Source organism: Cygnus olor, chromosome 4 (assembly GCF_009769625.2).
Source record: "Cygnus olor isolate bCygOlo1 chromosome 4, bCygOlo1.pri.v2, whole genome shotgun sequence".
Classification (NCBI taxonomy): domain Eukaryota; kingdom Metazoa; phylum Chordata; class Aves; order Anseriformes; family Anatidae; genus Cygnus; species Cygnus olor.
The window spans coordinates 1,693,193-1,708,362 of NC_049172.1; the positions used below are offsets into that span (position 1 = coordinate 1,693,193).

At 38.0% G+C, this 15,170-nt stretch overlaps 1 long non-coding RNA gene across 6 annotated transcripts in view; it reads right to left on the bottom strand.

Annotated features, from left to right (window-relative positions):
* Positions 1 to 15,170, bottom strand: part of LOC121069108 — a 97,669-nt gene that overhangs the window by 68,660 nt on the left and 13,839 nt on the right. For all 6 annotated transcript variants that reach the window (XR_005819268.1, XR_005819269.1, XR_005819270.1 and 3 more), the window contains 2 exons: positions 11,218 to 11,258; positions 6,199 to 6,277 (listed from right to left, as the gene is read on the bottom strand). This is a non-coding gene — a long non-coding RNA (uncharacterized LOC121069108). The remainder of the gene's footprint in view (positions 1 to 6,198; positions 6,278 to 11,217; positions 11,259 to 15,170) is intronic.

A 15,170-nucleotide genomic window follows, 5' to 3' on the forward strand; every position in this document is an offset into this window, starting at 1 on the left:
TTATGAGATAAATTACCATACATATTACATATATTTAATTTATGGTAAATTACCATACATACGGTAATTTATGAGTCTCCAGTAAGTTATTCTTCATCAGTTTTTTTTCCACATTTGTAAATAGAGAACCAGCAATAGTATCAAAAAAGACCAGAATAAAACCAAGTTCTACTAAGGACAAACTAGAAAACTTGCTGCTATTAAAACTCAACAGCAGCTCCTCAGCACTGAGCCAGGGGGCAGGGGATGGGAAGAATGAGGCAAGCTGCATATCTTTGCGCTTAACAACTACCAGAGTCGGTTTGTTGGTGAGAGTGAAAACAAAACCAGTGTATCTCCAATGCTGATCCTACAGGCGTGGAAAGCAGATCACAGTCCCATCCTAGAACGGTAAACTGTGATGTCTCCAGGTAAATCCCATCAATTTTTCTCTCAAAAAAAATAAAATACTGGTGGCTGAAGGTCTTGACTGAAGTCTAGAAGATGAAAACAAAAGCCTTTTCCTTGTCCTTGCTATTTTTAAATTGCACAATTTGTCTTCACTTTGTACAATAACTGCTACGCAGCCTGGGTAGACTAAACCAGTCACTTCAAACCGCCTATATATTGAATCAGTGTAACCTGCACGCAGGTAGGGCTGCTGCTTTTTCTCCCCTTTCCTTTCCAAAATGCTCAGATATCCAACAGCTGATGTTATTAAAAAAAAAAAAAGAAAAAAAAAGTGCCAAATCCTGGTGCATCTATAATCATTATAATCCTACAGAACTATTTCCAAAGCTTCTACAACAATGCCTGAGTTCAAGGTGGAGCAACCTAAGCAAAAACCCACCCTCTTCAGACGCTAAAACCTACACACATTTGATAAATAGGGATTTTGTTCCAATTTACAGGTTCAGAGCCTGGATGATTAAAGAAGAGAAAGCTCAGCGAATAATCAGCACTAATTATACTAATGCTGCTACTGTAATTAATCAGTTTTGCAATCTGCAAAATTGAGATAAAGAGCTATGAGATCTAGAGATGAAAAATTGCTATATAGGAACTGGGGACCATCATTATCCAAAATAGCACATTAGCACCAATTGCTCTTGGGGCTGGTTTGTCTTTTGACCTCTTTCTCCTGGTTGTTAGAGGGAAAAAGCAGCTCCACTCTCCTGTGCTTCTTGGCCTGTGGCCATGAGAACAGCCGGGGAAGCCTCTCCCTCCTTTTTTCCTCCTATTTAGACATGTCCATGACCCCATCTGATCTCAAAGCCATCATGCAAGGCTCTCATCCACACAACAAGTCTTGTCTCTCCATGCCTCCTTTTCTTTCTAATATATATGCCCATCTATCAACTATCTTAAGTGTTCCCTCTCCTGTTCTTTATGCTGTATGGGGTATATCACGCTCCAGGAAAGATATTTCTGTCCCCTGGTTTCGTGCTTCAGATAACCATGAAATGTCCTAGCAAGAGAAGGGATAAAACTGGAAAAGCAAAAAGATAGGTCAGTCTGTAATGAGAATATCCCTCCCAAAAAGAGACAACACCGTAAGGACAATTATAGCCAAGTCCATTGTGAAGTGACAATTACGGACATTACAACCAGAAGGTTCGACCCCACAAACACGTGCAGGCCTTTCATATGGCACCAAGTGGAACTACAGCAAGGAGAGATGCTTGTGTGTTTTACCTAAAGTTTGTACTGATTTTTATGTTAAAGTCTGTAAATTGCAGATTGGGGGAGATTTTTGATAGTGGGAAATAGGATAACACTGAAGTTCTCCAACCACTAAGACTGGCACTCAGAAGTTCATTCCAAATAAGTAATAATTTTGTTAAAATTTTATAAATCCGTATTACTCAATTACTGTTATTCCATGCTTGTGACAGTATTACCTGTGGACTGCAAACACTTCAAATGTCTGTAGTGACCTAAAACGACAAATAATAACAACCTAGTGCAGGCATTATTACCTGCACCTATGCACTCTAATAACTATGTGACAGACTGTAGTAGTTTATGAAGCCATTTTTCAAGAACATATAAAGTTTCCTTGCATTATACACTAGTAAAATAAACTTTAAAAATAATTTGACAGCAACATGAAAATGATAAATCATATGGACAGAAATTCACAGATGTAATTTCATCAAACATGTTGTCCTTGAGTCCCGCAGTTGTGCTTATAGAACAAATGCTTTCAAATAATCTGTGATTTTGCAGATCAGCTGTCAAGTGATGTTTGGCATAATGGATGAGTAAATAAAAAGTGTTCATCTTGATTGTGTTGCAGCATTAATTTGATGTTGTCCTGGCCCCGTGAGTTAAGGAGTATCCTTAGCACTAGTTCAAAGTAGTGTTTGTGATTTAATTTAATATTTACGTCTTTGCTAAGCTGCAAGAGATTTTTCCTATAAATAAAGACAGTGACAATGAATCTTATATTACAGCTGTAAATTTTTGTACCAGGCTACAACGTTAGTGATGCAAAGGCTGGTGCTTTTGGTTTTTGTCTTTTTTTGTGTGTGTATTTTTTTTCCCCCATGATAAATATATCAATGTCTGTCTGCAAACCCTGGCGGAAATATGGTTTCAATTTTTTTCTTAAAAGCATGGATCAATCATTGTTGCCCTTGCCTATTCTTTTCTGTCAAATGGTTCAAAGATATTGGAGTATCTGCAAAAAGTTTGAGAAGCACTTTGGCTACACATCTTACAATCCTACTGTACAACATTTAACTTCGGTGTAGATCTTCCTTGCTTTCTTTTAGGTATAAAAAGATCTGATTGACACTTAAAAATGAATGTGATTAATGATAATCCAACATATTCAACAGATAGTATTCAGCAATGTAACTGCCTTTCTCGCCTGCAGAATACCTTGTGATCAGGAGTTGACAGCTCTCTGTGCCTTTGGGCTCTAGGTTTTATATTCCACACCCCTAGAAGAAAGTACCAAATCTCCTACCGGTAGATCTCCTACTGGGGGGAAGGAGGGAACTATGGGTTTAAGTAATACATCAGCTTCTTTTTCCACTTAAATTGATGAAAATTTTGTGCTTGGGACTACAGTGCCAATAGGAACATTTTGCAAAAAAAACTCCAGAATCTTTCCATTTTACTGCACTGCCTAGAAGCAAATTTTCTGTGCTTAACAAATATATTTGGTCTTTTGTTAAATGGGTACCTCTCCCTTACGGAAGGGAGGAAGGGAGGGGAAAAAAGGAATTTGAGACAAAGGAGACCTGGAAAGTCATTAAGAATTAAATACTTAAATCTTTGATGCTGTAGTTGGTTTATGACCACCAGTAATGAAGGACAGCCAACATCTTTTCCGATATTGTATTCATAAATGTCTTATCAGAGTTATATTAACCCCTGCAGACAGATTCCAATGTGCTTTTCTTTAAACTCCAAAAGTTTGTGACTCACTGCAAGGAAATTGCAGAGGAGAGGAAGACAGGGGGAGTGAGCTTCCCCTGATGTGAAGTTTGCTACTTTAGCTTTTTTGTCAGTGACACATTCGCATCTAAAACATAATGTGTGGCTTTGATCCTTTTCTCTCTGATGATCTGTTCAGTTAGCAACGTAGTCACGAAAATGTGTCACTAGTGTCCTGTTAATGCTCACCTCATGGAAGAAGTATTCTTGGAATGAAAGCATCTAAGGTGTTCCTTAATCTACCTTGCAGGAAAGTCTTTATTTTATGGCCGACACCACATACACCAAAAAATTGCAATATTGCTGGTCACTGAATAAAAATCTTATGCTACAGTATTGCATAGCTAAAGCCAGCATAATATCACTGCATCAGCGATTACCTGAACTGTCTCAAAGATACCAGAAATAGATAAAACCTGCTTGCAAAGCAGTTATTTTCAATATTTGCTTGAACAAGTAAATATCACCTTTTTATCAAGCAAAAGCCAGACTGATATGTCAATGAAATTTCTTTGGGCTATTTTCTGGGTAGAAACTGAGTGCCTATGTCGCAAAATGATCTAAAAAGTGTATCTGTACTGCAAACGAAGCACATTCACCCCTAAGGAAAGAACCACATCGTGTGGAGCCTGGGTAAATCAATGTGCTGTCTGGCAGAGGAGAAACACACCCTCTGGGAGAAAGGACCCCCATGTGCCAGGCCCAGGACAGCAGACAGCCTCACGCACCATCTGCCTACTGGCCATCAGCTGAGGCAACTACTGCACCAGATTCGGCTGTACAGTCACACCAGAGACAAGCCTCTCAGTATGAGAAAAACAGCCTTAACAGTGACAAATTGCGGACTCTGAGCTTGAGCAGTTCTACAAAAATCAGTGGATTTCCATCTCAACGTAAGTGTGCATATGCATTATCCCTAACTGAAATTATGCTCACATATAATATCTTTCTTGATCACATCATGTGGAGTTTCATCAAGAGAAGCCTGTACGAGACTCAAGCTAATAAACAACAAGGCTTACAAAGAGAGGACACAGTGCTTCCTGCAAATAAGAAATTATTGTGGTTGCTTAAATGAGTTGTCTGTGATACACTACAGTGAAGAAATTCTTGTAAGGAAGATTATAATTCTCAAAACTAATTTGTTTAAATAGCCTTGTGATGCACAGAGACACAACAACAAAGAGCAAGCCTCACAGAAAGCACTGAGGGTTTCTGGCAGGGTTATACCACACAAGAGTCCAAAGGAGTAGGGGCCAAGGAAGAGCTGGGCAGTCATTTCCACTAGGAAACAGGACTCTTTGCTAACGCCTTCTCCAATATTGGACAGGAGAGGCTGACACAGAGCCAGGTGCCAGGCTCAAGTGGAGAGTGGTAGCTATTGTACCCCAACAGATCCTGATTTACCTTTCCTCTGTGCTCCCAAGCCACAGGCTCTAGCTATAGCTGAGGACTTACATCTAACAACACAAAACTACATATCATCTTTCTTAGCTGCATTGCAGGGTACCACAGCAGTCATTTACATTATTGCATGGGGACTTATTTTGGTTCCTTGTGCATCCTTGTCCCCACAGCAATTGTGAGTATTTCGGGCACCCCCAATCGCTTATTTTGGCTCAGCAAGCAGAGGGAAATGTTAATGTAAAACATTGTAAAACAACATCAGCAAGTTGCACAAGGCAAACACAAGCACCACAGCAAATGAAGTCTCTGCAGGAGTTTCAGCGTGCCAGCAGTGAAGAGGCTCTGGACAGGACAGGCTTTTGGTAGCCTACAGCTCTTGCACAGTCCAAGCTGCCTTGATTCATGCTGCAGGAGCAGCGACAGCTGCTAACATCTATCACAGGTGCTTGGATTTATTTTAAATATTAAAAAAAAAAAAAAGCCACAGGTGGCTGCAATCATCAGTTAATGGGACAGCAAGAGCCTCATCTGCAGTCCTTCATGGACCTCTATCCATAGGATTCCTGGCTGTGCAACATGAGAGGGGGCAGCTCCTGCTGCTTTGAGCAGCTGGTACAGCCATACACAAAAATGTTTGCATGGCCAAATCATAACTTTTTACTCTTCACTGAGGGTGCCACTGTTGGGACACTTGCTGCAATAAAACCAAAGTAAAGCTAGTAAAGCTAGGAAGAAGAAATTGCAAGGGTTTTAGAGGAATTCCTTAAGTTAATTTTGTTTTACTCAGCATCAGTCTCAAAATGGTAATATGCATTTGTTAAATGTAGCACAACTTGAAAAATGTAAGTATGGAAATTCTCAGACTACCAGCTCCAGGTTGTTCAGGGCATATTTCCAAAACAACATAGATTAGCAAATAACAAACTAAAAAATCATTGTCTATCTGTGGGTATTTCATGAATGATAAGATAAATTAATGGCACGAGTTTCTTATTGCGAATTGCTTGCCTGCTACTAGCTGCTGCATAGCAGATGTTCACACCTGAACCCACTGTTTTTCACATATTGCCTTCATCCAGTGGGCTAACAATATAAATGAGCAACAACAGTACAGTAAACCATAGCTGAAATATTAGTTAATTAGTGGTTAATTAGTGGTTACCGTAAAAGCATTATGTGGCACTGAATATAGCCAGAGAATTAAGACAGCTTTGGAAATCCACACAGATATATCTTATTCTGTGCAAAAGACAAAATGAATACTAAATGAATAAAATTTAAGATGCAATAATTTTCAGATTGCCTATATTTTTTGATACTATGAAAAATGGGAGATAATATTCCATATTAATACACATCATATACCTATTATTTTAGGCAGGGTGTTTTCCAAAGGAGTCTCCAAGTCTCTGCCCAGCCCATTTGCAGGAACTGAATTCCCCACCTGCAGGAGAGAAGCATTATATGAATGAAGTCCTTAGAATGGTTTTTACAAATAAACCCAATTTTGAATACTGAAAAAAGGAAAAGAAAGGTAATAGTTGCACATATATTTCCAAATGCTCTCAGAGAACAAATGCATATATGCAAGTAGAACATTATGTTAATGCATAAATATAAATGGCAGTACACAGATATAATGAAAATTACTGTTGATATCCCCAAGTGGCTATGATTCAGTGAGATGTCTGTATTGAGATGTGAGCCAGGGGAGATGACAGGCACTGGCAGACGAATCGCACAAGTATCAGGGGCTGGTTAATGGCCACAAGCCCGTACTGGTAAAGGTCCAGCATGAGGCCATCACAGTTACAGCCCATCCTCTCTCCTTGGGATGATTCGCTCTTTTCTGTGAGAGGTACAGCTACAGGAAACACACAGACAGGTTACCAAATGAGGAAGACTTGTGGGCGTCATTTATCATTTCTTCCCTAAATCCACGTCCTTGACTGCAAAGCAAAGCAAGTCTATGCAAACACCAAACAGTACTGATGCTTCCTGGACAGCGCTTGAGTAAAGCTCCTTTTAGCACTAAAACATCTTCATTCAAAAGATCAAGTCATGACAAGAAATTCATTATACATGTAATGCTTAAATAACTTGCATTCCCTCTGGAAATAGAATGGCTTGGGGGATAGTCACTTTGCACAGATTTTCAAAGGGTGTTTCACAGAATGTAAGACAAGTGATCATAATTTGAATACTGGCAACACTTGTTCTTACAAACAAGATCTTATAGACAAGTTAAAAAAAATCCCAGCAACAAACACATACTTTCAACATAAAAACTGATTTCTTACCAGACAAAACATAAATACATCTTAAAAGACTTTCAGTGATACACACAAAATAGAAAGTTTTAACTAGAAGAAATATGTCATAAAGAAAATAACTGCTAATTACATGACTACAACTATAAGGAATAGAGAAAAAAAAAAGTTATCAGTTTATATATTCATTGACTTAAAATCTGTCCTCAGTTAGACCTGAAAGAATCACAAATGCTATATGGGTCCAATGAGGGTAGATTTTAGATCACAAATTTCGTTGTTTTTTTTTTCTTCCTAGCAACTTAATAATCATGAAATTATATAACAAATCTGTAAACCAATTACCAAATGTCAGAAGGTGCCCTGATTAAAACACACACATCCCCTGGAATGTGCCATATTCACAGATTAGCCATGTGTTATTTATAGCTCTTCAAGACACAATAATGAAGAAAGTAGTAATGAAATCTGAAAGCCTGAATATCTCCCTTATGTTTGAAAGCAGACCCCATGAGACCCATCTGTAGTCCAAACTGGGAAAAATAAAATCCTTTCTGAAGCAAACAAAAAGGCCTACAAAGAACCACTATCATCTTCATAATTTCATATTTGGTGTTTCGACTTTAAAATGATTTAAGCTGCAAGTTAAAATCCTACTATCCTCCTTGCTCCCATATATTTCTTTTATCAAGATGATTCTTTGAAATTCTTAATTTTATTGGCCCTTAAAGTGATGACAAAGGACACCTTCATACCTACTTCTATCAATGCAAGACAGATCTTGTATGCATACCAATTCCTGCCTCAAGTTCCCCCAGTTACAACACTCAGAGTTTCGAGACAAAAATCCCATCACTCCCACTTCACCTCTCTCTCAGAAATCCCAGAAAAATCTCAGAAAACCTTCACGAAATCCCACTGTCACGCAGATCTGTTTCTACCTCCACTGGTGGGGTCTTATTGATCCCAGCCCAGGTCCTTATCAAGGCATATTTACACCTACCTTGTAAGATACTTGCTTCCTTCCTCAGGGAGATACACCTGATTCAACATGCCATTTTTAACATCCATATGTTGACATTTGTAAAGCCTTCGCAGTTTCATCTCTGCCTTCCTCACTTCCCACTCTCTCCAATACCGACCTTATATTTTTGTCCTATACTTATTTTGCTCATTACTGATCATAACTGTTGTTCAGCTTTGCATTTAAGTTTTTCTTCTGTCATACATCAGTATTTTTTCCTCTTATGATCATATATACACATACTATATCATATGCAGAAAAGACTTTTGGAAACATATGGTAGTTACTGCACTCAAATATTTTACATTCATCCAATTAGATTCAGTCGACCTGTAGTATTGCAAGATGTGATTAATTCATCATGTTGTAACATGAGTGCATAAGCACAAAACGAGGATAAATGAAGGAGACTGTCTCTATTTTGGCACATGAAACAAATCCACCAAGAACATATGGTGGTTTTGTCTTTTTCTTTTCATGATGGATGCAAACACCACAAAACTGCCAAAAACATTTGAATGTATATCAGAATATTTAAAATACATTTCTAATGCTTCAATGGTAAAATAATCAGCATCGCTATTTTTCAACCCCTCAACTCAACATCTGCGCCTCCCTCGGGGCCTTTCAAAAAGAGCCTCCCCCCATCCAAATTCCAACAAGAAAATGAACAGCAACACACGTCCCACCCAAAACTCAGCAAGAACACACTGGTTTTTGCTTTCCGTGTCCCTGTCCTCCTTCTCCTTTTGATTTTTTTTTTCCTCCCTCTCCCCTTGCATTTGTTAGTTATTTTTCTGTGTTGTTAGAGAAGTTATTTCAGGCAGTCAAAAAGCTCTCTGAGGTATCTGAAGGGGCGAAAATCATGCTGGAAGCCAGGAGTTGCATCTTTATATTACTTTTGCAGACCTGACTCTTAGCCAGAGGGTTAGCAGAGGGGCATGTGTTGCCAGAACATGTTTTGAATTTAAATAAAATTACATTGACTCTTTCTGGGCTGCTGCAGTAGCACAGCGACCTCAGGAACTGTTTCTACCTATACACTGTGCCCAATGATAAACTGTATTAAGGTTTGATTTACTTGATATGAAATTTATCTGTATGTAAAAGATATAGAAAATAGAATCAAGTCTATAAATAATAAAATAGCTCACATCTTCCTTAACCTCCCTTTACTGCAGTTCTTTTTACCTGTTCTTTATTATTCTGCCTTTTGAAGAGCTCTGAGAAGTACTGAAGTACTTTTGAAGTATTTGTGATTAATACAAGCTTCTGACCTTTGCTTTTGGAGACAAATGCGAAACTTTACCACACATGGCAAAATAACAAACAGCAACACCACCACACACACACCCCCCCCAATATTTATTTTTCAGTTTGCTTAAACCAGAAGAACCAATATAGGCACCTACTAGGTGACTTCCACGGGAAAAAGACTCCAAAATATGTTTCCCACTAGCTGAGCTCAAAGCCTTTGGGTGTTGGATTTTAGAGGCTCAGGAACTTTTTAAGCAAAAAGGAGACAAGCCACTGCTCCGTTTTGGTCCACATAGCACATAATTCATGGGTGCTTTCAGCTTGTAATTATTGTTCCTTACTGATGATCGTGTCCTAGCAAAAACAACCAGTCAGAGCTAGCTACTTGGCAGCTGCATTCATAGGCCCCTAAATGGGACAGAATTTGCTTGGATCAGGTATGGGTTGGCTACTTGGGGTTTTGGTCATGGGGGAGATCTGCTAGGGCTGTCACTTGATCCACTGCCAAATCCGGATTTTTCCTGCCATGCCTTATCCTTTCTAGTTTCAGAGCTGCCAGCTGGAGGGCTCCCAGTTCTCCCTTTCGGAGACCTTTGTGCAAGCTAATGCTGTCAAAAAGAGCTGTGTTTCCTGCATTTCCCTGCCTGCTCCCTGAGACTGATTTATTTTCACGCCTTAAGAGCTGACAGTGCAATCTGCACAGAAACCCAAGCCTGGCTCTGTCAGTTCTGCTACCTGGAAGAAACTTGTGTCAACTGCAAATGCACTGTCCTGCTGCAGAAAGCTTCCTGACCATCTCTGGGACTGAGGGGTTACATCCACTTTGTGGTTATGTCCTGGCCAAGCACTTCTGAAAATCCTTCATGTTGCAGAGTGCCACCTGATGCCCTGTTTATTTTAAAGCTTGATGTTATTTTCAGCAAGGGACAGAAGACTCATTCCAAGAGGGATCCCACTTTCCAGGAAATCCCCCTATGCCTTTTCTGGCCTGCGGTGCCACTGTGAAGACATACAGTAATTGCATCCTGATGGCCCGCTCTGTGCTGCGTGCAGTTGTGCCCTGAACAGCCCTGCCTGCATCAAAACAGCACAAATTTCTCCCCCTAGAATGCCAGTGAATTCATTGATGCAGGGATGATAAGAATTCAAAGTAATACAGCCGGGCACCTACTCTTGACTTGAGACTGCCTTTGGCATCATTCAACATCGTGGTGTCGACAGAGAAAGGAAGTCTATCTATTCGTTGAGAGGTCAAAGTTCAAGTATCTTAACTTTAAAATTTAAATTATCATTGTAAAACCATACTTTTACTATTTTGTTCATTTCAGAATGTAATTACCTTCTCTTTCCAAGACTGAACAGAGATGCTAGGTGGTAAAGATTGTGTTTTGTTAGCAGAAGCAGACTCTATAAGCTATTGTGTTGTTAATTTTGCAGTTATCTTGGCTTCCTTAATATCATTTAGCTATTTCTTTTCTTTACGGCTACCTTATTCTGCTTGATTCTGTTTCACTTTGAACCAACATTGATGCTGAGGATTTAATGCATTTTCTATCATACTGTGCAAAATGCTGATGGAATCTTTGTGCAGACTCTTTGGTGACATAAAAAGGTTATTATTATCCTCCCCTTTGTCCTGTATCTCTACAAAACTATGCACATGCTTTGTGGCCACTCACTTTGCACAGGAGCATGAAGAAATCATTTTGTTTTATTCACTATAAAAGAACATTTTTAAAGACGTGTCTTTATAATTGTCCTTTTTAAAATTTGTGCATGCATAATACATTGCTTTTAAATGGGACTTGAATGAATTGCACCAATTATACATACCTCAACACTCAGGTTGCTTCTTAGCTCAGAGGTGAAACCATCTATGGTGAAATCAAAAAGACTTTATTAGATTTCAATGTAGAAGGAAAAGAATTTCATTCACCGAGGGCTGTGATGAGAGAGCCCCATCTGCAGTCTGTACCAGTCATTCAGTTACCCAATTTCTAGCATTTTCAATAATGCTAAACCCACCCAGACTTTTTCTTGCCTCAATCCAACTAATCCTTGATCTACAAAAGGCAGAGAAGAGTGAGCTTCCTTCACTCCCCGCCTCCTGACAATTTTCATACTTCCATTAATTCAAACTGCTTTCTATCTGCTATCCTGACTTGTCAATGATCTATTGCAAGGATCAGCACCTATCTAAATTAAATGGTGATTGACTAAAAGTATTCAGAAATATTATTATGTAAGTACCAGGTTCACTGTGTATATTATTCCAGCCAGCCAGCTATTCAGCCATCCCCTGATTTACACACAAACAGCAGCTGGATATTAAGACAGTTGTGATACCCGTATATTGACCATATGCTCACTTTTAGGAGCAGAAGAGAAACTTGTCTTTGAAACAGGATTAAATGAAAATAATTAAATAAAACAGCAGAAGGCTAAAAATCCAGCCTAGTGAGTCTATTTACTTATTATGCTCTGTATTTCTACAAATTCACTTTGTAGTCAGGACACATAGGGTTTGAATAATTTTCTGCCATTACATTTTTCATGCTGCTAAAGGTAACATGGTGATGATTTTCAATAAACATAAATCTGCTCTTTTCTCCAAAGGTCTATGTACACTCTGAATGCATTTGTGTCATCAGGTTTCCACCGGGGAAATGAAAAAAGTAACAACCCACGTTCCTGAAAATCCATGGAGCCAAGCCTGCTATCTCTATGGAAAACTATATGACAGACTAAAAAAAAAAAAAAAAAAAGGAAAGAAAAAAGAAAGAAAGAAACAAAAATAACAACAACAACAAAAACACTAATGTGTTCTTAAGTACATCCGATACAAATTGGCAAGTACACAAAAGAGGACTTTCTGGGACTGGGGCTTTCTTCTGTCTCTAGTTACCATTCTTCTGAGCATGGTCATACCAGTTTTGCAGGGAACTCTTCTCAGAGAGCTTTTTGGACTTTCTCAGGCCAAAATTTAGAAGATGACTAATAATTCAAAATGAATCAAAACAACCACAAATAGGTCCTATTGAAGAAGTCAAATGTACATAAGAAGGACTCCTTAATTAGATTCTCTTTATGGATAATAATTTCTATTCCCCCTCTTTTGAATGTGAATTCTGTGTTTGGGTGTGAGTAGGCTGAGAAGTGTAAATGCATAATAGATCTGCTGAAGCTGGGAGGTACACTTGTAATGAGGAACAACACTTTTATAAGTTACATACAAATGTTACACTTAAAAATCTAATAAAAGGCCAAACAGATCACTCTCAGCACCAGCACTGCCCATTAATGTGTTAGGACTCCTTCAGAGAGCAAAGCCATGGCACAAAGTACACAGGATGACCATTTTTACATGAGGCCTTGATGGTACAGTCAGAAATATTTGTTATATTCACTATGAGTGTTTGAAAAAAAAAAAACTTTTTCTTGAGCCTTTAGATTATGTGTTTGGAAAGACCAACTTTTCCTTCCAGCTGCAACCCAAAAGAACAACAAAATCATTTCTGAAGAAAAATAACATCTATACAACCTCTTCACTGCCTTTTTATTTTGTATATTCTTTCAGGCACTGACAACACCTGCAAGTGAAGCAAGCAGAAATTACCTTTCTGAAGTAAAAATCTGCCTCATTGATCAAAACCGTATTTTCACTTGTTCATATATTGTACACTGTCAGCTTAATACTTTGGTAAATATTCCAATTTAAAAGCATCTGGATACTACAGAAAAGTATATTTAAAAAATGCACACAATGATGAAAGATATTAGTAACACTGAGACATGCTTTTAAGAGCACCCAGGCCCTTTAACGCTCCTGGCTTCAGGTGCCATTACTACCTTAGAAGAAATTCTCTCTGATATCAGTAAAAGAGGACTTGGCATCCCAATTCTTTAAATAAGATCACTGAACAGCACTGTCACTTTCACTTCACCGAGACTGAATCAGGAGAAAATCCCATATAGAAGAATCTCTTTGGAAAAAGTCAACCCAGAAGTTTGTAAAATATCAGCTGTAACAGCTACAGGCAATATTTATATCAAAGATGATCAATATGTCTATTAAAGATGAGCTGTAAACAAATCAGGATCTTACATTTAATTATATTTAGATCTGCATACCTACATATATAGGGGAAAATGCTTACTCAAAGGAATTTTTTCCTTAACTCCAGTGGAGGCAGGATTCCCCACTGAATGCTTTAATTTTCAGGATATCAAGTGAAAACAAATCACCAGAAATTACAATACTTATTTTCAGCGCAGTTTAAAAATAATTACAGGCAGACCAATAGTCCAAATGACATGCTCACACTAAGAAAAGGCTGAGAAAAATTATGCAAAGCTTTGTAACCCGAAGGGTGAAAAATTAAACATGCATAGGGTGAGGTCTATATCAAATATGAAGCAATCTACATTTTCTATTAAAGCCATTGTGCAATTGGCCATTTTACAAAGGTCTCAATTGAAAACCATGTGAAAATGAATGGTTTTCACTCAGATGATCCTCAGCACTCAAATAAGAAAGAAGGAGAAAGCACAAATAAGAAAGAAGGAGAACTTGAAAAAAAAAACACTAGCACGAAACCATAGGACATAAAAGAAACAAATTAAACAGCTCTAGAAAACACTGTCAATTGCTATGACTAGAGGGAGATTCAACAATGAAGATTTTCATTATAATTTCTGCACTATATTACTTTTTTATATAAACAGCATATCAGTTAGATTTGTCAACACTGGTTCAATATGCTGAAAGCCTTAATATTCTATTATGTGACATTTGGTATTTCTGTCATTCTTCAGTTTTAATAAAAAGTAATAGAGATGTTTAGTAAAGACTTCCTTTTTACATGGTTGATTTGAAAGCTGATTAGCACATTTACATCTGCGAAAAAAATCCAGTGTCTTTTGAATTCCTATTTCTGGGTTCCTTTGTGGTCGGTTTAATTAAATTTGTTGATACAATGCTTGATGAATAAAGGAGAAGAGGAAAAAAAAAATCTTTAATAGTTTAGGTTAGGTTTGTCAAAGGCAATTAATAGCTAGCATCCGTTAAACTAAGGAAGGAATCAGCTGAATCATTTTATAGGGTGTGGTTTTATTTTTATTTTTTTAATGTTATCTTTAAAATTGTAATGCTCCATTTAATAGGAATAGTCAGGGGAGAAAAAGGACCTGTCATTATGCAATATGGCTTCTCTTCTTCGCCCCCAAAGGAAGATTCAAAAAGTTGTTGAGAAGCTCAAAAACAGGAGTTCACAGTTTAAAAGGCTGCTGACAACCTCTTATGGTGCTCTGCTGCAGAAGCTATGATTTCAAGAGTGAGCAAAGTGGCTCATAAATGCTTCTGATAGCCGAAAATTAGGAGACGAAGAGAACACTTCAGAATATTTAAGCGTGGTAGGTATGATTACAGCAATCAAAACGCTATCCCATTTTGCTACAGTTTATCTTGAACAGCAAGGTTAAAAAAAAAAAAAAGTAAAAATTAAAAAATCCTGTATGATCCTAAAACGTGCAGTATACATAAGCATTAGAAAAAGTCCTGATAGAAGTGTAAATGGGCAATTGACCCAAAAGGCAACATGGTTTTTATCTTGTTTTGTACTATCAACCAAAGATTCCTGCTGCTTCTCCAGGAGGCGTCACCCCTATGGTATGGTCTGAAGTAATTCATTGTCAGATTGGTATTGTGGAATGACACGTTTCTGACAAAATACATATGCCCAAAAAAGTACCTCATCCTTAATTATAACACTGGGGCCACTGCAAAA